This window comes from Lepidochelys kempii, chromosome 5 (assembly GCF_965140285.1).
Source record: "Lepidochelys kempii isolate rLepKem1 chromosome 5, rLepKem1.hap1, whole genome shotgun sequence".
Taxonomy (NCBI): Eukaryota; Metazoa; Chordata; order Testudines; family Cheloniidae; genus Lepidochelys; species Lepidochelys kempii.
Genome location: NC_136384.1, coordinates 58,525,740 through 58,549,788, shown reverse-complemented (window position 1 = coordinate 58,549,788; position 24,049 = coordinate 58,525,740). Strand labels below are relative to the sequence as shown.

Sequence of the window (24,049 nt, the reverse complement as noted above, 5' to 3'; positions counted from 1 at the left end):
AATGTTAAACAATTAACTGTATTGATAAAAAAAGATTTTTTTACTGGATGACCTGTTTTTGTTTCTCAGTGATGTTCATGAACATTTTCGGGGAGGGGAGCCTTGTGAAAACTGAGTGGTGAGGTAAGTCTGTAAATTTAAAAATTAAAGCACATAGTACATACTTTTTTCTTTTCTTTTTTTTTAAACCAAAGGAACTATTGAACAGGAGTTAAAACATCCTCCCACTCTAAAAACAAATCTAAGGACTTTTAGGTGGGTTGGACATAATGGGATCAGCAACTGAAACATTTTCTGTAAAAAAGTTAAGTATAAATTAGGGCTGTCAAGCAATTAAAAAATTAATTGCAATTAATCACACTGTTAAACAATAAGAGAATACCGTTTATTTAAATATTTTGGATGTTTTCTACATTTTCAAATATATTGAGTTCAATTATAACACAGAATACAAAGTGTACAGTGCTTACTTTATATATTTATTGTTGATTACAAGTATTTGCACTGTAAAAAAACCAAAAGAGTATTTTTCAGTTCACCTAATACAAGTACTGTAGTGCAATCTCTTTGATTTGAAAGTTGAACTTACAAATCTAGAATTATGTACAAAAAACAACTGCATTCAAAAATAAAACAATGTCAAACTTTAGAGCCTACAAGTCCATTCAGTCCCATGTCAGCCAATTGCTCAGACAAGCAAGTTTGTTTATATTTGCAGGAGATAATGCTGCCTGCTTCTTGTTTACAATGTCACCTAAAAGGGAAAACAGGCTTTCTCATGGCACTGTTGTAGCTGGCGTCCCCGCAAGATATTTACGTGCCAGATGTGCGAGAGATTCATATGTCCCTTCACGTTTCAACCACCATTCCAGAGGCAATGCATCCATGCTGATGACAGGTTCTGCTTGATAACAATCCAAAGCCGTGCAGACCAATGCATGTTCATTTTCATCATCATTTCAGGCTACCAGCAGAAGGCTGATTTTCTTTTTTGGTTGTTTGGGTGCTGTAGTTTCTGCATCGGAGTGTTGCTCTTTTAAAACTTCTGAAAGCATGCTCCACACCTCAACCCTCTCAGATTTTGGAAGGCACTTCAGATTATTAAACCTTAGGTCAAGCGCTGTAGCTATCTTTAGAAATCTCACATTGGTACCGTCTTTATGTTTTGTAAAATCTGCAGTGAAAGTGTTCTTAAAACTAACGTGCTGGGTCATCATCTAAGACTGCTATAACATGAAATATCTGGCATAATGTGGGTAAAACAGAGCAGGGGACATACAGTTCTTCCCCCAAGGAGTAGAGCCACAAATTTAATTAATGTTTTTTTTTGTTTGTTTTTTAAATGAGCATCATCAGCATGGAAGCATGTCCTTTGGAACGGTGGCCGAAGCATGAAGAGGCATACAAATGTTTAGCACATTGGACACGTAAATACCTTGCAGTGCCATCTACAAAAGTCCCATGCAAATGCGTGTTCTCACTTTCTGGTGACATTGTAACGAAGTTGGCAGCATTATCTCTCTTAAATGTAAACAAACTTTTTTGTCTAAATGATTGGCTGAACAGGAAGTAGGACTGAGTGGACTTGTAGGCTCTGAAGTTTTACATTGTTTTGTTTTTGGTGCAGTTATGTAACAAACAAAATATACATTTGTAAATTGCACTTTCGCGATAAAGAGATTGCACTGCAGTACTTGTATGAGGTGAATTGAAAAATACAGTTTCTTTTGTTTCCATCATTTTTACAGTGCAAATATTTGTAATAAAAATAATAATATAAAGTGAGCAGCGTACACTTTGTACTGTATTGTAATTGAAGTCAATATATTTGAAAATGCAGAAAAAATCCAAAAATATTTTATACATTTCAATTGGTATTCTATTGTTTAACAATGCAACTAAAACTGCGATTAATAATGATAAATTTTTTATCATTATTAATTTTTGAGTTAATTGCATGAGTTAACTGCGATTAATCGACACCCCTAATATAAAGCATAAAAAGGTATGAATGATGATTGTTGTTGAAGCAATTCTAAGAAGAACTGATGATAGTGAAATCATTGCACTCCGGAGTTCAGACAGTCTCTAGAAATTCAGTCTCTAAGAACCCATTCATAAAAGTTGCACATATATTTTATGTACCGTTTGCATTTTTCAAAAAGAATCTGCATGTTGAAAATGACTCACGTCAAAACTACGCACTTCCTTCCCATCGAATTGCAAGGATATAAGATTTTGCTGTGGAAGGCCAAATTCTGCCAGGCCCTGTCATATGTCCTGGCAGTAGACACTCTGCCAGAAAACTTGATATGATGCAAAGTGCCACTGAGGATTGGCAGTCAACTAGCGCTGCTGCAAAAGCAGATTGAACTGGCCAATGCGGGGGCATGATTAGGTAACTATAGCGCCCCAGTGGAAATTAAAGCTACATCCTATATAGAAATGTCAAGGGAAGACAGGTGGTGGTACTAGCCTGGGTAAATCATCTCAAATGAATCTGCTTGGAACATACTAGAGCAGGCAGTGCAAAAAGATGCCCTTTGCACTTCCTTCCCTCTTCCCTGTGCCAGCAAGAGTGAATCTGGCTTGAAACATTCTAAACTTTCCCTGGGCACCTCAAAGTGAGTGTGTGCTCTTCCAACAAGAAAGAAAAGGTCAATTCAGAACAACTGCTATCCCTGGATGAATTAATTGGGAGGCATAGGGAATCCCTGGTCACATCCCCTTTCTCCCACGCATAGGCCATGCCAGCGTGAGGTATGAGTTTCTAGAGTGGCTCCATACCACCAGAAGATACACCAATTTAGGCTGGAATCTGCTAGTGACCAGAGATCAAGCTCCATTACCAAACGCAAGAATCTGGAACAGAGGTTGGCTCTCTGCAATGCTAGTACATGAAAAGAAGGGTACCTTTAGAGGGTTTAAGGCAGGAGTACAGGCTGCAAACAACAGAAGGCAGTATGGTTGTTTTGTGCACAGAGCACTGCACTGCACAGACCAATTCCAAAAGAGAGCAGTGACATAATTATGTGACTATGGAGACCCAGAAGAGATTAAAGCTGCCCTCACTTATGTGGCAGGTGGCTGTTTGCTGCTCCTTGTCAGCCCAAGCCTCCAGCTCAACTTATTCCACTATATTAATTCTATTATTAAACATTTAGATTGCAGAAGTACCTGGAGGTCTTGATCTGGGATCAGTGCCCCATTGTGCTAAGCACTGTATGAATGAATAGAACAAAGACAAGTCCCTTTTCCAGAAATCTCATAGTTAAGGCTAGCTGCAACAGGTGGATGAACAAATAAGTGGATGTGAAGGACAAGGCAAAAAGATGGGGGTATATGCATAAGTAAGCAGGCTCAGTGGTCACAGTGGGATATTATCCTAATCAGATTAGTAGCTACTATGGAGGTTTAATTTTGAGTGTATTTCAAACACTTGCAGTCCAGAGGAACTGTTATTATATTAGTCGAGGTTCAGAGAGATTGAGAGACCAACCAGATTCATCTGTACAATTCAACTCTTAAAATAACCCTTCTTGGAGTTACACAGTAGTGGGGAACACATAGCGACAATTTACTAGCAGCGGGTAGGCTTCAACACCCCAGGCTCATGGCAACAAAGCATCGTTATAGAAGAGCCCCATCGTTAGAGAAGAGCCTCTGCTACACTTAAGGTTAAGACCAACTGCTGTTGGCTGGGTACATCTGTCTCATCTGTAATTTCAGTACTTTTTTTTGTAAAAAAAAAATACCAGCCCCTTGGTCCAGAGGGGCTGGTATTAATCATAAAATAGTTTTAAGGTCAGCGATTTACAGAGTGTATTCCCTAATTTAAAATAGTCAGTTATAATCTTGCAAGAGCAGACACAGAGACAAACAGCAGGATACTTCTCTCAGGACCTGGAAGTCTGTCCGTGTTCTTATGAGAGCCAAGCAGCAGTGGCAATCGTGATGGTTCCTGTTGAAGGCTGGGGTGGAATTTCATTATGTGAGGTTCAGAGGGACTTCCACATTTTAATACACACTTATGATGAAATTGCTAATCTGTGTTTTTTCCATAATGAGTACGTAGATTACTCAGATAACCTGTCCGAGTCAAAGGGCACACAAGCAGTCACTGGCTAAGTCAGATATTAGAAACATGAATCCTGACTCTGAGGCCATGTCTACGCTATCACTTATGTCAGCAAAATTTATGTTGCTCCTGGATGTGAAAAAACCCCACCCCTGAGTGACATAAATTTCGCCAGCATAAGCAGTAGTGTACACAGCATTATGTTGGTGGGAGAACTTCTCCTGCCAAAATAGTTACCAAAATAGCTCATTGGAGTGGTTTAATTATGTCACTGACAGAGCTCTCTCCCATCAGCATAGAGAAGCTATGGGGATCTTACAGTGGCACAGCTGTATCGGTATAGCTCTGCCGCCGTAAGCTTAACTAATGTAGACATAGCCTTAGTTCTCTCACCCCTGTGCTCTCACTATTACAACACTGCCATCCAAGCAGAAGCTGAGAAAGCAACTTAAATTATGACTAGGGAAAGCAACACTCCTTGCTATGCACCATTTACAAAAGCATTACTTTCATAGACTCATACATTGCAAGGCCAGAAGGGCCCATTGTGATAATCTAGTCTGTACTCCTGTATAACACAGGCCATAGAACTTCCCCAAAATAATTCCTAGAGCAGATCATTTGGAAAAACATCCAGTGTTGATTTAAAAATGGTCAGTGATGGAGAATTTACCGTGACTCTTGGTAAATTGATCCAATGGTTAATTACTCTCACCATTAAAAACTCTGCAATTGTAGAGTTTAAACAACTCTCAGACCTTTGATTCTCAGCCTTTCTCTGCTAGATTGAAGAAACCATTATTAAATATTTGTTCCCCATGTAGATACTTATAGACTGCAATCCAGTCATCACTTAACCTTCTCTTTGTTAAGCTAGATAGAGCTCCGTGAGTCTATCACTATAAAGGCATGCCTTCTAATCCTTTAATCATTCTTATGGCTCTTCTCTGAACCCTCTTCCGTTTACCAACATCCTTCTTGAATTGTGGGCACCGGAACTGGACACGATATTCCAGCAGGGGTCACATCACTGACAAATATAGAGATAAAATAACCTCTCCCTAGTTCTACTCAAGATTTCCCTATTTATGCATTCCAGGATAGCTCTTTTGGCCACAGCATTACACTGGGAGCTCATGTTCAGCTGATTATCCACCACAACCCCCAAATCTTTTTCAGAGTCACTGCTTCCCAGGATAGAGTCCTCCATTCTGTAAGTATGACCTACATTGTTTGTTCCCAGCTGTATACATTTACATTTAGTTGTATTAAAATGCATATGGTTTGCTTGCAGCCAGTTTACCAAGCAATCTAAATTGCTCTGAATTAGTGACCCATCCTCTTCATTATTTACCACTCTCCCAATTTTTGGGTCATCTGCTAACTTCATCAGTGATGATTTTAAGTTTCTTCCAGGAGTCTGGTGCGGGGGTGAGGGGCATGGAGGGTCCAGTGTCCCCCCAGCAGCCACCCAGGTGGAGAGAGGAAGGGGCGGGGACAGAGCCTTTCTGGCAGCTCAGCAGCAGCTGCCTACAGCAGCTGCCTGGGAGAGAGCCTGGCTGTGGTGGCAGTGGGCTGTCCCCCATCCAGGCTTGGCTTCTGGGGACAGCGGCTGAATGAGCCAGAGATCCCTACCCTGGCACATTCGGCCCCTGTCTCCAGAAGCCGAGCCTGGGCATGGAGCAGGCTGCTGCTGGCCCCCTCCCCAGCCAGGCTCTCTCCCAGGCAGCTGGCTACGCTGCATGGAGCGGCGACCAGGAGTGGCTTTGTCCCACTCCCCGGGTCTGGGTGCCAGGGAGGGCAGGGGGCTGCCAAACATGCCAGAGGAAGCCGGAGCAGCAGCAGGTAATGTGGGGTGTGGGAGAGAGCATGGGGTCTCGGGTTGGGGCGGAAGGGAGACACGTGAGGAGGTCACGTATCCTCTGCTTTAGCTGGTGCCTCCCAGCATGGGGAGGCACCAGTCATCTGGTCGTTGATAAAAATGTTAAATAGCATAGGGCCAAGAACAAATCCATGTGGGACACCAGTAGAAACAGACCCACTTGATGACAATTCCCCATTTACAGTTACATTTTAGGACCTATTAATTATCCCATTTTAATCTATTTAAGGTGTGACATATTAATTTTATATCAATCTAGTTTTTTAATCAAAATGTCCTGCGGTACTAAATCAAACATCTTACAGAAGTCTAAGTACATTATGTCAACACTATTACCTTTATCAGCCAAACCTGTAATCTTATAAAAAATATCAGTTTAGTTTGACAAGATCTATTTTCCATAAACCCATGTTGATTTGCATTAATTGTATTATCCTTCTTTAGTTCTTTATGTTGCCGAAGACGAATGTCAGGCTGACAGGCCTATAATTACCCAGGTCATCCTGTTCACGCTTTTTATAAATTGGCCCAACATTATCTTTCTTCCAGTCTTCTGAAACTTCCCCAGTGCTCCAAGACTCATTGAAAATCATCGTTAATGGTCCATAAGCTTCTCAGACAGATCTTTCAAAACTCTTGGAGGCAAGTTATCTGGACTTTCTGATTTAAAATGTCTAACTTAAGTAGCTTCTGTTAACATCCTCAAGATAGAATAGTGGAATGAAAAGAGTGTTATCACCATATGATGAGATTATATCATCTGTTTTTTTCTTCACATATAAAACAGAAATATTTGTTAAACACTTTTGTGAGTTTTTTAAATTATGATTGACAATTCTTCCATTTCCATCTAGCAATGGACCAATACCATTATTAGGATTCTTTCTGTTCCTAATATATTTTTTAAAATTCCTTCTTATTGTCTTTAACAGTGTTGGCCAGAGATTTCTCTTTGTGCCCTTTGGCTTCGCTTATCAATTTTCTACAATTCCTATCTTTTGATATTCACTACTATATTCACTACTATCAACGTCCCTTCTCCCATTTGTTGTATTTTTTGTTTTATTTATTTATTATTTTATTTATTTTTTACACTTTCCCTCTAAACCAGTTTGCTTTTCCACCAGCACGGCCTTCTTCCTCAATTGTGGAATTATGGCTTTTGGAGCATCTACCATAGTGTTCCTAAATGATTCCCAGTTATCATTCAAAACTTTCTGATTAAATTCTTCCTTCCAGCTGTTATGACTCATATTTGTTTTCAGCTTTGTGAAACTGGCACTGTTAAAGCACCAAGTATATATATTATTGGCTGGGACGCCATATTATAAAATATCAATACATGATCACTTGTATCTAAGCTACCTGTTTTTAACAGACAGAAGAGTTTTGCTAACTGAAAAAAAGTGGATCCTTCTTTGACTCACTCCCCCAACTGACCCCAGTAAGTCTGGAGAATATGCATTACACAGATGAGTTGGTGCAGTGATGCTACTTGCTCTCATGTTGTTATGTATATACTCAAAGGGATCTTAAGTATACTCTCACTACACTTATTGACTGTTGCAAAATCTAAGTGTACTCACTTTGCTTTTGTGCAATTATGTGGTTCTGAATATACAATGCTGAGTTCCAACAGCTGTGAAAACTGAAATGCTCTGCACCAGAGTACATTGACCTATGCCTATTTTAGCTAGAAGTCAATATTAGTAGCAACTGATTGTTTGCTTTGAAAGAGCATTAGAAAAGCGCACACACCAGTGTTGTGTGTAGTGGCAGCTTTCACAGTATTATGGCTCTTTCTGAAATGCACTCCTCAATGACTATGTAAATAAGGGGGTAGCAAAGCAATGGATTTTGCTCTTATGTTTGTTATTAATTGCTTTGACCAAGCTGGTACTATTCTCAGTGACAATTAAGTCAACTTCCAGAAGCCAGGTACCCATCTTCTAGCCAGATGTCTAGAATTTCTTGCATACTTTCAATCCAATATGTCTAGGGATATGTGGGGACATGGTCTTTGCTGAGGCGCTCACGGTGAACATGGAAAGGTTATACTGATGGCACTACCAGACCTGCAGCATGATGGGGAAGGAAGGGGCAAGTGAACTGGTAACAAAAGCACCAGTTCAGTGAGGCCAGCCAACTACTCCAGCAGGGGATCAAAGATAAACAGGCACAGGTAAGCAAGGTACTTCCCCGGTTCGCCACGAGTTTTCAAAGATAATGGCCAATGGCTCTGCAATCACAGCCGCCAATTCCTTCAGCACTCTCGGATGCAACTCGTCCGGCCCCATGGACTTGTGCACATCCAGCTTTTCTAAATAGTCCCTAACCACCTCTATCTCCACAGAGGGCTGGCCATCTCTTCCCCATTTTGTGATGCCCAGCGCAGCAGTCTGGGAGCTGACCTTGTTAGTGAAGACAGAGGCAAAAAAAGCATTGAATACATTAGCTTTTTCCACATCCTCTGTCACTAGGTTGCCTCCCTCATTCAGTAAGGGGCCCACACTTTCCTTGGCTTTCTTCTTGTTGCCAACATACCTGAAGAAACCCTTCTTGTTACTCTTGACATCTCTTGCTAGCTGCAGCTCCAATGGATGGAAGAATCCAATGCACCGCTACAGACTAGGGACCGAATGGCTAGGCAGCAGTTCTGCGGAAAAGGACCTAGGGGTGACAGTGGACGAGAAGCTGGATATGAGTCAGCAGTGTGCCCTTGTTGCCAAGAAGGCCAATGGCATTTTGGATGTATAAGTAGGGGCATAGCGAGCAGATCGAGGGACGTGATCGTTCCCCTCTATTCGACATTGGTGAGGCCTCATCTGGAGTACTGTGTCCAGTTTTGGGCCCCACACTACAAGAAGGATGTGGATAAATTGGAGAGAGTCCAGCGAAGGGCAACAAAAATGATTAGGGGTCTAGAACACATGAGTTATGAGGAGAGGCTGAGGGAGCTGGGATTGTTTAGCCTGCAGAAGAGAAGAATGAGGGGGGATTTGATAGCTGCTTTCAACTACCTGAAAGGGGGTTCCAAAGAGGATGGTTCTAGACTGTTCTCAATGGTAGCAGATTACAGAACGAGGAGTAATGGTCTCAAGTTGCAGTGGGGGAGGTTTAGATTGGATATTAGGAAAAGCTTTTTCACTAAGAGGGTGGTGAAAGACTGGAATGCGTTACCTAGGGAGGTGGTAGAATCTCCTTCCTTGGAGGTTTTTAAGGTCAGGCTTGACAAAGCCCTGGCTGGGATGATTTAGTTGGGGATTGGTCCTGCTTTGAGCAGGGGGTTGGACTAGATGACCTCCTGAGGTCCCTTCCAACCCTGATATTCTATGATTCTATGATTCTATTTTTGCTGCTCAGGTGCCAGCAGTGCACCTAATACCATCTTTATCAGAAGTTCGAAAAATTCTGATAAATACAAGGTTGGCCTCACTGTTCTCGAGACCATTCTACATCTTTTGTGCAAAAATAAGGGTTGCCGAGAGCCAGTGTCCTGTACAAACTTCAGAAATTTGTGGCCATATCTCATAAGTTAGTTCTGTGATGTGTGGGGGTGAGGCTGAAACTACTTGAACTTAGAATGAAAAGGTTACATGATGAGACTAGTTCTAACACTGCTGCTTTGGTGTTGCTTTTTTCATACCGAGAGTGGCTGTGGCAGAGACGGGAGGACTAGAGGACAGAAGTGCTGGTGCTGCTACTGGTTCCTGAAACAGAAGAGCAGTGCTCCTACCAGCCGAAGAGTAGAATAACCTGAAAGTGAGGAAGGAGAGACAGTGTCAGGTGGCCTGCTGCCACCACTTTTCTTCTGCACATATGGTGATTCGCTGGAAATTGTGGGCGTGATATTGAACTCAGACTGCGCAGCCTGGGTTTTTTTTGGCTGTATTGGAGCATACTCATCATACACTAAATAGAATGTTTCTTACTAAAATGATTCAATACAGGGGTGCCAGGCAGGTCTTGTGAATCTACCACAGCAACTACACTTGTACAACATAGGCCAGATCTTCACAGTCTTACCCATCTCCCCAACCTCAGCTGCTTTGAACAAGGGGTACCAATATTAACTTCTGGTTTTTGTCTTCTTGTTACTTCTGTTCTAGCAGCCAACAACTTCAGTACAGACATTGCTTGGCTCTCAGCAGAAGCACAGAATACATGCACATCCTCACACAAATGTATACAGATCTGGAGGGCTGATCCATTATATTGGTCTCCATTACACATCCAACACAAACTGGTTTTGTTTTCGGACCCTGAGACATTTGGTTCTGCTCTGTTCTGTGTCACTGGGTGGCTACTGCTATGATCTCTGTTACAGTTGGGATTTAAGAAGAACTCTCAACTAATAACAATGTAAAGTAAGAGAACAGACCAGAATACAGATTGGCAACAACTCCCTTTTTTGCTGTTGTTTTCCCACAAAAATAGACCCAAGAAGGCTGCTCCCTTCCATAATTTTAAGTTGGGCTTTTAAAGTGAACTATTGTTTTCATGGAAAGTGACACTTCCCACTATGACATTACATCTTTCTTTAAGGCACACATACAACACTACCATGATATATATCACCAGCCAGCAGATATGCCCTGATATGTCAAAGCCTCCATTTATTTCCCAATAGTGAATTGGATACAGGTGATGCCAGTTGAAATTAGGCCTGAATTTCAAACCAGGCAATTTGTATTTGTATTTATAGAAGTAAAAGCAGTTGTGCAGAACTCCTGGTTAAAAAAAATGTTACCTTAGCAAATCCTGGTCATCATCTCCTTCCTGAATGTTAATCAGCTGCCACAAAAAAACAACTCATCCTTCAGTGGCAGACCCTAGTCCATATTTTAATTGAACAGCAATCAGCTGCGTTATTGAATCATTTACACAAGTATAGTTTTGCTAATGGACATACTTTTAGTATTATAGATTTACAAGAAAGGGACCGATTCTCAGCTAGTGTCAATCTGTTCAGTCCCACTGAAGTCAATGGAGGCAGGCCCATTTACACCAGCTGGACTAGGAAAGTGTCATTCTGTTGTAGTGACAATGCCATCACAATAGCTATGCCATACAGATCTACATTTACTAGGGCTAATTTTTTCCTGGGTATCTGCTGTATTGGGCAAATCTACCCTTCCCACTGTGGCAATAGAGGTTCTCAGATGTAGTGAAACTGGTTTGTTTCTACTGTGCAGGGGAAGTGGACAGGATTTGGGGAGTTTATGCAGATTACACAGCAGGGTTTTGTGGGGATGAAGGAGCAGCCAAGAAGAGTGGGGATTGGGCAGATAAATGCACCACGACTGTGATAGTTTGGCCATTGCCTCCTGTTAGACAGGGGCAAAATGAGGCAGTTGTGGCTTCAGGACTTCAGCGTGACCTTCATGCTAATGCATCAAGTCCTACTTCTTGAGCCTAATATGATCAAAAGAGTTTGGTCCATAGGGCTTTAAGCAGCTTCAACCCTCCACAGGGATTTAGTTTGATTTGATCAGTTTATTCAACATGCAGAGATTCAAAAGAATAGACAAGAGTCAATTATTGCTGAGGTTAAGAGACCTAGATTAAGAACTGATGAGTTTAGAGAGCCACAAGGTGAATACTTCCAGAGCAAGGAACTTGCAACCCTAACTACTACAGAAAGTACAGACTCTGCAACCCAAATAACTGGCAGATTCATGTTTGATCTGGATTCAGAGGCACCCATTACACACAGGTGACCAGGTAAATTGCCAAGCTGCATGAGTAAGCGGGAGGGGGGGGAGGGAGGAATGCATTAGCAACAGGCAAACTTCAAAAAAATTAGAATTTGGAAAGCTCTAAAAAGTTGGATGCTTATCAAAATGTGTTGAATTTGCAAAACTGGGCTAGAAATCATATGAGAACAGGCTCTGATGAGTTTTCTGGTACTTCTTGCTTCCAGTAAGGTCAAGAGAGTTAGGCAGTGCTCAGAGGCACTGGAAAGTTAAAATTCTTAAAGATAAGCTTCAGTTCAAATTTCAGGCCAGTTGTTTTTCTCTTCCTGAACCAGGTCTCCCATCCCTAATGGCAAATTCCTTCTTTATCTAGTGCACAAATTTGCCTTGGGTTGATTCTTCCTGTAGAGGGGCTGGTGGAACAACAAATAGTAATAATATTTGTTGGCTAAGAACAGTGACCTGACTTGGGAGGTTCATAGAATCACAGAATATCAGGGTTGGAAGGGACCTCAGGAGGTCATCTAGTCCAACCCCCTGCTCAAAGCAGGACCAATCCCCAATTAAATCATCCCAGCCAGGGCTTTGTCAAGCCTGACCTTAAAAACCTCTAAGGAAGGAAATTCCACCACCTCCCTAGGTAACGCATTCCAGTGTTTCACCACCCTCCTACTGAAATAGTTTTTCCTAATATCCAACCTAAACCTCCCCCACTGCAACTTGAGACCATTACTCCTCGTTCTGTCATCTGCTACTACTGAGAACAGTCTAGAGCCATCCTCTTTAGAGCCCCCTTTCAGGTAGCTGAAAGCAGCTATCAAATCCCTCCTCATTCTTCTCTTCTGCAGACTAAACAATCCCAGTTCTCTCAGCCTCTCCTCATAAGTCATGTGTTCCAGTCCCCTAATCATTTTTGTTGCCCTCCGCTGGACTCTTTCCAGTTTTTCCACATCCTTCTTGTAGTGTGGGGCCCAAAACTGGACACAGTACTCCAGATGAGGCCTCACCAATGTCGAATAGAGGGGAACGATCACGTCCCTCAATCTGCTGGCAATGACCCTACTTATACAGCCCAAAATGTCGTTTGCCTTCTTGGCAACAAGGGCACACTGTTGACTCATATCTAGCTTCTTGTCCACTGTAACCCCTAGGTCCTTTTCTGCAGAACTGCTGCCTAGCCACTCGGTCCCTAGTCTGTAGCGGTGCATGGGATTCTCCTGTCCTAAATGCAGAACTCTGCACTTGTCCTTGTTGAACCTCATCAGATTTCTTTTGGCCCAATCCTCTAATTGGTCTAGGTCCCTCTGTATCCTATCCCTACCCTCCAGCGTATCTACCTCTCCTCCCAGTTTAGTGTCATCTGAAAACTTGCTGAGGGTGAAGTCCATGCCATCATCCAGATCATTAATGAAGATATTGAACAAAACCGGCCACAGGACCGACCCTTGGAAACTCTGCTTTATACCGGCTGCCAACTAGACATGGAGCCATTGATCACTACCCATTGAGCTTGACAATCTAGCCAGCTTTCTATCCTTATAGTCCATTCATCCAGCCCATACTTCTTTAACTTGCTGGCAAGAATACTGTGGGAGACCATACCAAAAGCTTTGCTAAAGACAAGGAATAACATGTCCACTGCTTTCCCCTCATCCACAGAGCCAGTTATCTCATCATAGAAGGCAATTAGATTAGTCAGGCATGACTTGCCCTTGGTGAATCTATGCTGACTGTTCTTGATCACTTTCCTCTCTTCTAAGTGCTTCAGAATTGATCCCTTGAGGACCTGCTCCATGATTTTTCCAGGGACTGAGGTGAGGCTGACCGGCCTGTAGTTCCCCGAATCCTCCTCCTTCCCTTTTTTAAACATGGGCACTACATTGGCCTTTTTCCAGTCGTCCAGAACCTTCCCTGATCGCCATGAATTTTCAAAGATAATAGCCAATGGCTCTGCAATCACATCTGCCAACTCCTTTAGCACTCTTGGATGCAGCACATCTGGCCCCATGGACTTGTGCTTGTCCAGCTTCTCTAAATAGTCCCGAATCATTTCTTTCTCCACAGAGGGCTGGTCACCTCCTCCCCATGCTCTGCTGCCCAGTGCAGCAGTCTGGGAGCTGACCTTGTTAGTGAAGACAGAGGCAAAAAAGGCATTGAGTACATTAGCTTTTTCCACATCCTCTGTCACAAGGTTGCCTCCCTCATTCAGTAAGGGGCCCACACTTTCCTTGACTTTCTTCTTGGTTGGTCCGTTGGTAAGCAGCAAGAAGTCACATGACAAAGAAGTCACCCACAAACCCAGCAGCAGCCTGGACTGGATTTAGATCAGTTTCTTCTTGTTCGCTGATGGTACTAGTAGCTTTGTTAGTGTTAGGTTGCTAGTTTTATTTTTTAGAGGTTTGGGGGTGTATTGGTTAGTTTCATGTTTTTTTTCAGTTATACCAATTTCAGATTCCATATACCTTCTGGACACTTCTAGCTTGCCCTTGGCAGCCAGCCCTCTTCACTGCTTTGCTTGTCAACCTCATGGTGGATGTTTGCATTACTCACTGCTTAGCATTCAGATGGTCTTTCTTCTCCGCTGCCTGTGGTTTCTTTGGTGGCTGTCTCTGGGCACATATGCTGCTGCTGCTCTTCCTTGTGGTGTCTTCTCAGTTAATATACTTTTTTTTAAGCTTAGTGCCTTAGCTGACTCTTTTGTGAACTTCCCTGGGATTTTCACTGATTTACTGCCAGTCCTCTTGTTGCTGCCCTCTGCCTTCCCTGCAGTTTTCCATCACTGTTGGACTACTGAAAGGCTGCTTTGGATAATCATTGCTGGTATGTAGCAGGTACAGACTGCTCTTATGGCAATTACTATTCCAATGAAACCAGATCATTTGCATGTCTTATCATGTGCAGGAAGGTTGTAATCCACACAGGACAAACAATTCACAAAGAAAATGATAAAACTATTCAGAGAATCATCATCAGATGTATTGTATAATGTATGACATGTTTTGATAATGGATGTTGCTGGTTGAAAACTCTTTTTGAAAATATCAGCCATGAAACTGCACATACAAATGCACAATTACTCATGCTAATCAGCTATTTGTGCATACAGATGGATAGTCAGATGCACATCTGTCCAGTCAGCATGAATATTCAGAGTAACTGAAGGCACAATATTTTTGGGCACAAATATTTTAATATCAGGGCCTTCACAACCACTTTATTTTTCTGAAGATCTCTGAATATTTCACTTCTTCTGTCTGCACGTTGTTGGTTGAGACTGAATAAAAGATCCTGTAGAGGTGTAATCATGGCAAAAGCAGGTAGGTTGCTTTCATTTGTATTTCAGTCATATCATGTAACAATCCCACTCATGCTTCCACGGAAGTATTAACCTTTGAAATCTAAATCAGATCCTTCTATTTAAATACAGCTCTCTTCTTTAACATTCAGAGTCACTTTAATATGTCCTTGAAAAGCGCAGCTTTGTTAATTGGGGATCTTAATTAATGGATTGACCTTGGATCTAGTTTACATTGAGACTTGGACTGTTTTGTCTTCACTAAGCATCAGTTTTGGTGTAGCCATGACTACTGCCTGAACACCAACACTGTTACTTTTAGCCCCGGAGTCCAAGCCCGACTCAATTGACCTGGGTTCTGAGACTGTGTTGTGGGCTTTTAAATGCAATGTAGATGTGCCCTCACTTGCTGACGCTGAGAGAGGTAACACAGTAACTCACAGTTCTGGGAACCTCAGCAGATGTTCACACAGCAACATGATTTGGAGGAAATATGGGACTAAGAGGGTATTGCGGCCACTGAAAAACAAATTGGGAGGTGGAAGCCAGGGTGTGGCCTGCATGCTGGTACGCTGGCTGTTGGTATCAGGGCTGAGAGTCAGAGCAGCAGAGCATTTAAGGCACCCACAGTTGCAGTGGAGGTGATGACACAGTGCTTTGCTACTCACGGTTGAACCCCAAAACATCACACCATTGTAGCTGAGCATTCTCTGTAAGTTAGATTCAACCTTGTTGCTGAAGCAGTGTACGTTAGCAAGGAGCCTCTATAATAGCACTGAGCAGAGTTATAGTTAGTGCTGGATTTATATTTCACAACCTGACAAAGATCAGCTCTAATAAAATCATATTTCTCCTCATTAACGTAAGAGCGTTTAATAGATTTTCACTTTTGGAGACTATTGTTCCACAGCAGCTGTTCAGAAGCTGGGTAAACTTTACAAATCTCCATCCTATTTTTTGAGATACATCTGCTTGAAACCAAGAAGATGCATTTCTACACCAAGAGAAATCCTGCCAAGATTAGCCTGCTCTCTTCCTGTTACAGTCCATAGAGTTTATCCACCAGAAGTATGCAAAATTCAGTAGATTCATTTTGCAGATTTGTTCAGATAGGTTCAAATCCCCAAAATTTCACTTTGGGTTTTCAAGTTCAAACAATCCTGAAACTCATCTACACTGCCAAGTTTCTCTTTATGTTGTGTCAAACCATGCAAAACCATTCAATCTTGCATAGTTTCCATTCAAAATCATAAACTGCTCTCTGGCACCTAACACTGAGCTCAAACTAATTCAAAACTTGGCCCAGGTTTACTTGAAAGATTCATAGACTTTGCCAAATCTTTAAGTAAATTTCTCCGAGGGTTAGGTTTCATTATGAACATATGCATAGCTCTCCACAATTGCCTCATATTGACAACTGTCTCCATAAAACAGAATCTTTGTGGCTCTTGTGTTGCTACAGGAACTAGTGCAAAGGATTCTGAGGCATATCCAGGAATCAGAGGTGACAGACGTACATGGCTGATCAGAATACATAATCACTGTTTATGAAGGGCAATTGGTACAGGAGAAGATCAGGTGAGCTCACAGGTTGGGTGGTTATGCTAAAAGAGATTAATAATAATTAATATAGTCCTTTTCACCAGTAGATCTAAAGAATATCAGTATAATCCCAATTTTATAGATAGGGAAACTGAGGCACCGGGACGTGACATGACTTGTCCATGATCACACACCAGCAGTCAGGAGTAGAACCCAGATCTCCTAAGTCCCACTCCAGTGCTCTATCCACTAAGCCAGAATGCCTCTTCTTAATGTGATAAGGAGCCAAATAACAATAAACAAACCTGAACAGGTTCAGCAATTCAATTTGGAGAAGTACAAAAAATCTAGATTTTTTTTTTTAAAAAGCTTGTCAAATATGCAACATTAGGCTATAAATCTTGTAAGCATGGGAGCACTAATAAGATTTCTACCACTTCCCACTTCTGGTCATGCTGGAAACACTGAGAGAGCCATCTTTTGGGGTTTCAGCATCCCTGGTTCCAGGTAGAAATAAGTGGTGAGGCATATAATATGGTACAGATGCTGGGATGTGAATGAGCTGCAGAGAGCAAAGTTCATGAGGATGATGTGCAAAAGTGGCTTAAAATTCACCTTTGCATACCCCTGATCCTCCAGCAACTTTGTATAGGGTTACTTGCCCTGTGCCATGTTATAGCAGACTGAGGACTACTCTAACTCATGCCAGTTGCAAATGGCCCAGGGGCTGAAAACAGAGCTGAGAGCTGGTACAGGACAGTGAGTTCCTACCATGCCCCCTTTCCTCTGGCCACAAGCTCTTTTTTGTATTATGTTAGCAGGGAGCGACATAAGGGTCTCCACACCACTGGAGGATCATCTTTGTCCTGGGTGATCCTCCTTCAGCTACTTTTGCCATCTTGAGGACCAGAATACAATGGTAAGGTGGCAGAAAGCAGCTAAACTGCCCATCAATGGAGAATCTGGCTCTATTTCTCTACTGGTCAGGCCTCAGAACATACTTTAAGAAAATATCAGACAGGCTGTTAGGTTATTTCCTAATACATATGTCAGCAATGTGTTTCTCTTATTTTTCCATTACTACACTGACTGCCTTTGTAGAGAGAATAAATAATGGATTTCCTGGTTTTACGCCTTGTATCCTATAAACATTCAGCAAAGCCTTACTCCTACCCTTACTTGCTGTAGATACACATTTATAACCCTATATTTCACATCATACCTTGCAATCCAAGGATGATGCTCTATTAACTTCTCCCTAATACAGATTGGAGACGATAGGTGCTAGAGCCTTTGTCAGCTGTGCCCGCAGGCTAAGGAATTCCCTGACTACTAACATTAAATCAGTGAATTTTATAGCTATATTTGAAAGCAGGCTGAAAGCTGAAGTGAGCATCACACATTTATTTTTTTCTCAAGCAGTGCATTTGGATGCTCATCATCAAAAGCGTCTTTAAAAAGCAGATTGTGTTGCACTGTTGTAAAGGAAAGTATATGCCAAAGGGGTCTTCGAGCCAAACCACTCTAGGTTGGGTCCTCACACATTTCATTCAGTGTAGAATGAACCCTATTCATTCAGTGTAGAAACTCCCTACCATCCACAGAAACATTTCTCTCCCCGTGCAACTGGTAAGCTACAGAAACAACCTTGTGCAGCCACATGGCCAAGTAAAGATGACACTCAAGAGTGGAGCCTTCCTGCTAGACCTTCAGATAGTTACTTCTGCTACAAACTCGAGAAACTGCCTTCTGAGACTGTCCCAAGCTGAGAAGGAAGGTCAGATTAGCCTTTAACCATATTCCTAGTTTAAAAAGGCAAGAAAGAATACTAGATTATTCCCTTTTATGGAATGTTTTATAGAAAGTATTTTCTGTTCCTGTATATTAATGACAAACATAAAAAAGGCCTAAAATTAAGAAACAGTAGCATGAAAAGCTTGTGTTGAAAGACAAAGCTTTTAAAGGGATAAAGTAAATTTGTGGTTAGGGTTGAAGTCTTTCTCGTTGTGATTGAGATAATATTATAAGATTAAGAGCTATGCAACAGCTAAGAATCATTATTAGAATGGTGTGGACATGAGGTTTCATCCTTAATTGTTTCCTTTTTTGTTAGTATCCCTAAAAATTTTGATTACAAATCTCTATTGCCCACCCACTGTGACCTGTGTGTCACTTGTTATTCTGTGATACCGTAATAGCTGAGAATTTGTGTAGGCTATTCATTTAGCAGCACTGCTTTGATCTGCCACAAAAGGAGCCAGATCCTTGGCTGCTTTGTGCTGTTTCCATGGCACAAAGCAGCCTGAAAGCCAGCAGGGAATCCTTGGGTAATGAATAGCCTTCAGAGTTCACCACCACCACCTCCCCAGTAGCTTCTGACACAGGAGGCATGTTGGAAGCAAGGCTGATGGGAATGGGACATGGACTCTTGTACTCTAGCAATCCCTGCCTGACAGAATAACTCCTTGAGGATAGTCAGGTGCAATTTAGAGCAGTCCTGAGGCTACTTTAAATTATACTAGGCACTGAATAAATTCTGGCCAGCTTCAGGATACTCTTAGCCACAGCTACTCCCATAAGGCATTAGTAAAGGGTGTAGGAAAGGCCCTGCCAGTACTCTCAGGGTGAAGAGCAGGGCATAATCTGTTAGGATCTCTCATAATAGAGAGAAACTCTGCTCATAGGGCTTTATCTTGAGAGACATTGAGCATCCCCTCTCCCACTGATTTTAATCAAAATTGTTGTGGGTGCACGTTGCCTTTCTGCAGCATCACAGGCAACAGAAGGCAAATCTTATTTATAAGTAGGTGGCTCACACTTTCTTGGTTAGGAGTGTTCCCTTCCGTAGGTGATGTGTGGGCAAAAGGGGGACAAGGAACAGATGCCCTTCCATATCTGACGAGTAGGTGAATGTAAGCAGGTGGAGGTACAATAATATCTTTGGCTCCATCACTGAAACCATAACTCTCTGGCTTGATGTGGTGAGCTGAACCCACAAATAAACAAAACCAAACACACACACACAAAACCAACAGCAAAAGCAATGGAGCGCGGGATTAAAAAAAGGAATAATCTGGGGAAGGGTTCATGGAATTTTCTCATAGAGAAGCTGTCACTCACAAACCTTGTTAAACATGAATATCATATCAAAGCCTTGTGTTAGAAGGTGTTTAGCTGGGTAGGTTAGTCTCCTGGAATTTTTAAAAGAAAATGCCATTTGAAGGTTCTCTCTAATTTTTTTCTTTCACAGTTTGCAACTTTTAACTTTTATTTCAAAATACATACATCAATGGCATTTAAAATTCACAACTTTGCTTTTTTAAATACAAAACATCAGCACATTTAAAGCCTGGTACCAGTAAGTTCTAACGAGCCCAGCATTAAAGCCTGGTACCAGTAAGCTCTAATGAGCCCAGGAGATAAAGTGCTTATATACATTAAAAAGTGAATTAAACAAATATAATGATAATTCCATTGATTAACTCTAGATAGATGACCATGAATTACTTCTGAGAGGATCAGAGCCCTTTGGTGGAATAAGTGCTTTTTTGTATTTATATGTTTATCCATTAAAAAACCCCTACAATATATACTGATGTAAGTAAGCACAAGCACAAATATATATATTTAAAGGTTCAATAAAGGGAAAGTTTTAGTTTTAGTGCCTTGCTACACTCATTAAATTTACTGGAAATGCAGCTCACTCCAATGTCAACACCAGACACAGTAGGTCATGAAACACATATCAAACTGTTTACTTGGTTTCTACTTGGAAAAATAGACAAAGTTACTTTTCTTCTTGTTATTTTTCTCTGATGGACTAATGCCAAGTGTGACCTAAGAAATGCTTGCAGCATTGAACAGAAAAAATCTAATATGATTTGTTCTGTGATCTGCTTCTGCCATCTGTGGAGCATTTCTTAGGGGAAGAAATCAATAGATGTTCAAGAATGGATGGCTCTCACATTTTAAAAAGCAAACAGCTTTTTATTGTGGTTTCCTCCCCACCCCCATGCAATGAAACTGTGGCCTCTTGAGGTTTCACTCGTTGTGTGTGGGGCTGTGGATTGCTGTCCATTCTTTCCAGAAACGCTTGTCTGGCAGTAACCCTTGGCTGGCTCTACAGTATCATGTTTTCATATTGCAAAACCACCCAAAGTGCTTGACAGAGCTGTCTTGGCTGCACAGGGAAGCCCAGTGTAAAGCAAATGCAGAGAGCTGCCAAGTCCCAGCCAGAGAACGAGCTCAGCAAGGTGGTGTGGAGAGATAGTACAAGCCAAGAAGAAAGGCTGCTTTTGCTTTCCCCTCCTTTTCTGCTTCCTGCCCTTATTCATAGCTGACCCTTATTCTCCCTTGTTCTCCTTGACCAGGTGCTGGTGTGGAAAAGCAATCTGCCTGCTTGTTCCTTTCTCTCAGTCAGACCAATCATCTGCCCTCCACGGTCTGCCCAAAAAACAGGGCATGGGGAGCTGAGCAACACCAACCTGGGAGGCCGCTCGTGTTAACTACAGTAAGGAACACTCCCCTGATTATGAGTTTGCTCCTTTCTCTGCTCACATATTTCAGAAGTGAGGGAGAAGAACAGATTGTTGAAGCATAGCAGAATGGCCCAAGTATGTAATTGTGGGGCTGACAAGATGTAAAAAGAATCCGCCAGGAGAGCTGGAGTAAAGTCCCAAATGTGAGCCACCCCTATTCTAGGTAGAAATGTTGGTAGGTCTACATATGTTAAATTCATGTTAAACAAAATAACATTAGGGTTACAAGACCCAAATGCCCTGGGCAAGGTTGTTCCCATTTGTACACAGGAAATTACTTTCCCTGTGCCTTACTTTTCCTTGTGCAAGGGCTGGAGACAGTCACAATTCTTGTGCTCCACTGAATGCAAAGACTCCCAAGTCTAGCAGTGCCTGCAGTGCTAACTTCTCTGAGAGGATCCACTGGGGGAGTAGGTCCCTGCTTCAGACTGTAGCTTAAAGCCCCAATTTAGCCTTGTATACAAAGAAGTATAACAAAGCTGCTGAACTCGCTCATCTAGCTTTCTCTCTGAACATGAGAGCTGCCAGGCCTCTCTCTTTAGGTATCTGCTTCTGCCCTGTTATATTTTTACTTCACTGGTAAACGAATTTACCGTTTTGGAAAGTACATCATAAGCAAAAAAAGTTGGCTTTTACATGAGGGGCTTAGCCAACTTTTCTTGAGCTGGTTTCATATTACTCTGGAGTGTCTTAGAACTAATGTGCATTTTCTAGGTAACAAGCCTCAGCACACATTAGTTGGCAACGTTCTGAGGAGTGTCTATCCTTAATATTTCCTATCAACGCAATCACTAAATATCAAGAAAATCACCAGGTAAGGCAACATTAACATCAAGAGTAACTTCCACCTTACACCAAATATCATAATACCCAAGCACACTCAGACACCTCAGATCCACAATCAACTATCCTTAAATTCAAACATAGAACCAACCAAAGTGCATGTATTTAGTTGCTTGTAATTCCACTCACAGTGTTAAGTCAGTCTTTAGGTACAGTACAGTATCTTACAGCTACACATAATTTTAGTGGCAAAAATTATATGATGTTCTTTCTCCACCAAGAAGAGAATTAAGGATGTATATTTGGTGAAGAGACAGAGCAATTGGATATGTGGACTGTCAGTCATGTCTTTATTACCTGGTGTCAGAAATGAACTAAATCTTTTCAAAAACAGAGCAAATGGTTCCTTCAGTCTGGAAAAGAATTTAGCAGAACTGGCAGAGACAGTGGCAATGCTTCTAAACTTTCCTGGAAGCAAGTGGAATAGGAGAGAAATCAGAGAAGATAAAATCCGTCCAACTACTCAATGTGAAGTGACAAAGACATTACAGAGCTAAGGCATATCTATATGAGATAGTCACATTAATATAACTTAACATGTGACTTGTTAAACCAATGGAAAGAGCTGCAGGGGTCATTCTTATTTTGGTTTAAACCAGCCTTATTTCAGTTTAGCTTAAATCAAATCATAATCTATTTAAATTAAACTCAAATAAGAGTGTCTACACAGGGCTGTGCACCCATTTAACAAAATCAGTTTAAAGTCACACTTTAAGGTGAAACCGATTCAACATCTGTATGCAGGCAAAGCCCAACAATAAAAATTCACTGTGAGGCTGAGGGGGACTGCAAACTGTTAGATTAATTCAGAAATGCCTACAGGATTCCTGCAAGAATGTCACCTGGGAAAGGCAATTTCTGTTTTAAAGCAAAAGGTCACCTAGTGGGTAAGATCATTGACCGTTATGTTACAAATCTATGTAACAAAGATGGCACACAAAAATGCTGGATTTCTTTGCCATCAAGCAATTGATACGCTTACCTTAGCATTTTCATGATTCCTTATACTTATTATACGGTGTACCTAAGGTAAGTAGCCAGGGTATGTAATTTATTTTGATTACACTTTATATTAAAGGTTCCATTTATAAATAGCTTATAAATTATTAAAATGTATTACAAGCATTTACAGACATGAGTAGTGGTTGTAAGCACAAAAGTAGTGTTATAGATTGTTGAAAGCAGTAATTATAAGCAACCTGCTGGACAATAACAATCTATAATTGAGTAACCATTTATTAAAACTTCTATTAGTCATTTATTAAATCTTAATACACTTTTGATAAATGGAACCTTAATATAAAATGTGACCCCATTTTTAAAGATGGTCACTGACAATGACACATTTTTAATGGCATCCCAAAAACTGCAATCAAGCTTTGCTTTGAAAGCTGTCCCGAAATTTCTTTGTAGAAAATTTAATACTTTTTTATATCTATGAAACACTAAACTTCAGGTACCACTTTTACATAAAGGATAGGTTTTCATACCTCTCTGGAAGGCAACTAAACTACAGGCTTTAATTTGGCTCCTTAAGGGAATGGGCCAGATAGGCAGTGGAACCAGTCTAATTCCATTGTGCAAGGAAGGTAGGGTACAGGGAGCCTGCAGAGGGATGTTCACTGCGGGGATGCTTTATATGCTGCAAAGGAGAGGGGTTGGGACAGCATGAGTCATGGCTGGGAGTTCAGGTCTGTGAATGCTCTGATTAACCGTCTGTTGCCACAGAAGGGGTGCAGCAGCAACTGCTGAGGCTACTGCTGCGGTAGTGGCTACTTTGGAAAGGCTCTATTACAGTCGCGTGGGAGGAAGCATTCTGTCTCAAATGCCCACACCTGATCCCCACAATTTTCCCTTCCCTACCACCCCACACAAAGTCTATGGGCCTAATGCACAAAACAGGATTTTTTTCTTTAGAATTAAATATGATTCATTTTTTAACGGGTCCTCAAGGTGCTTTTTCACATAGTTACAGAGATACCGCAGACAGTACACCTAAATATGTATCTGTGAGCAAAGCCAATTAAAATCTTTTAAAGTACACAAAATGATTGAACCTGCACTTCAGAGAGGTGAAGAAGCAATGTTCTATAGCACAGGCCACCAAGTATGGGAACTGGGCCTTTTTATTTTTGCATTGTTGGTATTAGTGCTGTAGAAGGGGAAATTTAATGA

The 24,049-nt window shown here is 41.5% G+C and overlaps 1 protein-coding gene across 8 annotated transcripts in view; it reads right to left on the bottom strand.

The window, feature by feature from the left end:
• The window catches only part of ADGRV1 (adhesion G protein-coupled receptor V1), a 412,444-nt gene that overhangs the window by 12,678 nt on the left and 375,717 nt on the right, over positions 1 to 24,049 (bottom strand). Inside the window, exon 90 of one of the 8 annotated variants that reach the window (XR_013635786.1) lies at positions 9,607 to 9,716. The exons of the other annotated variants lie outside the window; for them this stretch is intronic. The gene's annotated coding sequence lies outside the window, so the exon portion shown is untranslated. The remainder of the gene's footprint in view (positions 1 to 9,606; positions 9,717 to 24,049) is intronic. 8 annotated transcript variants of the gene reach the window in all.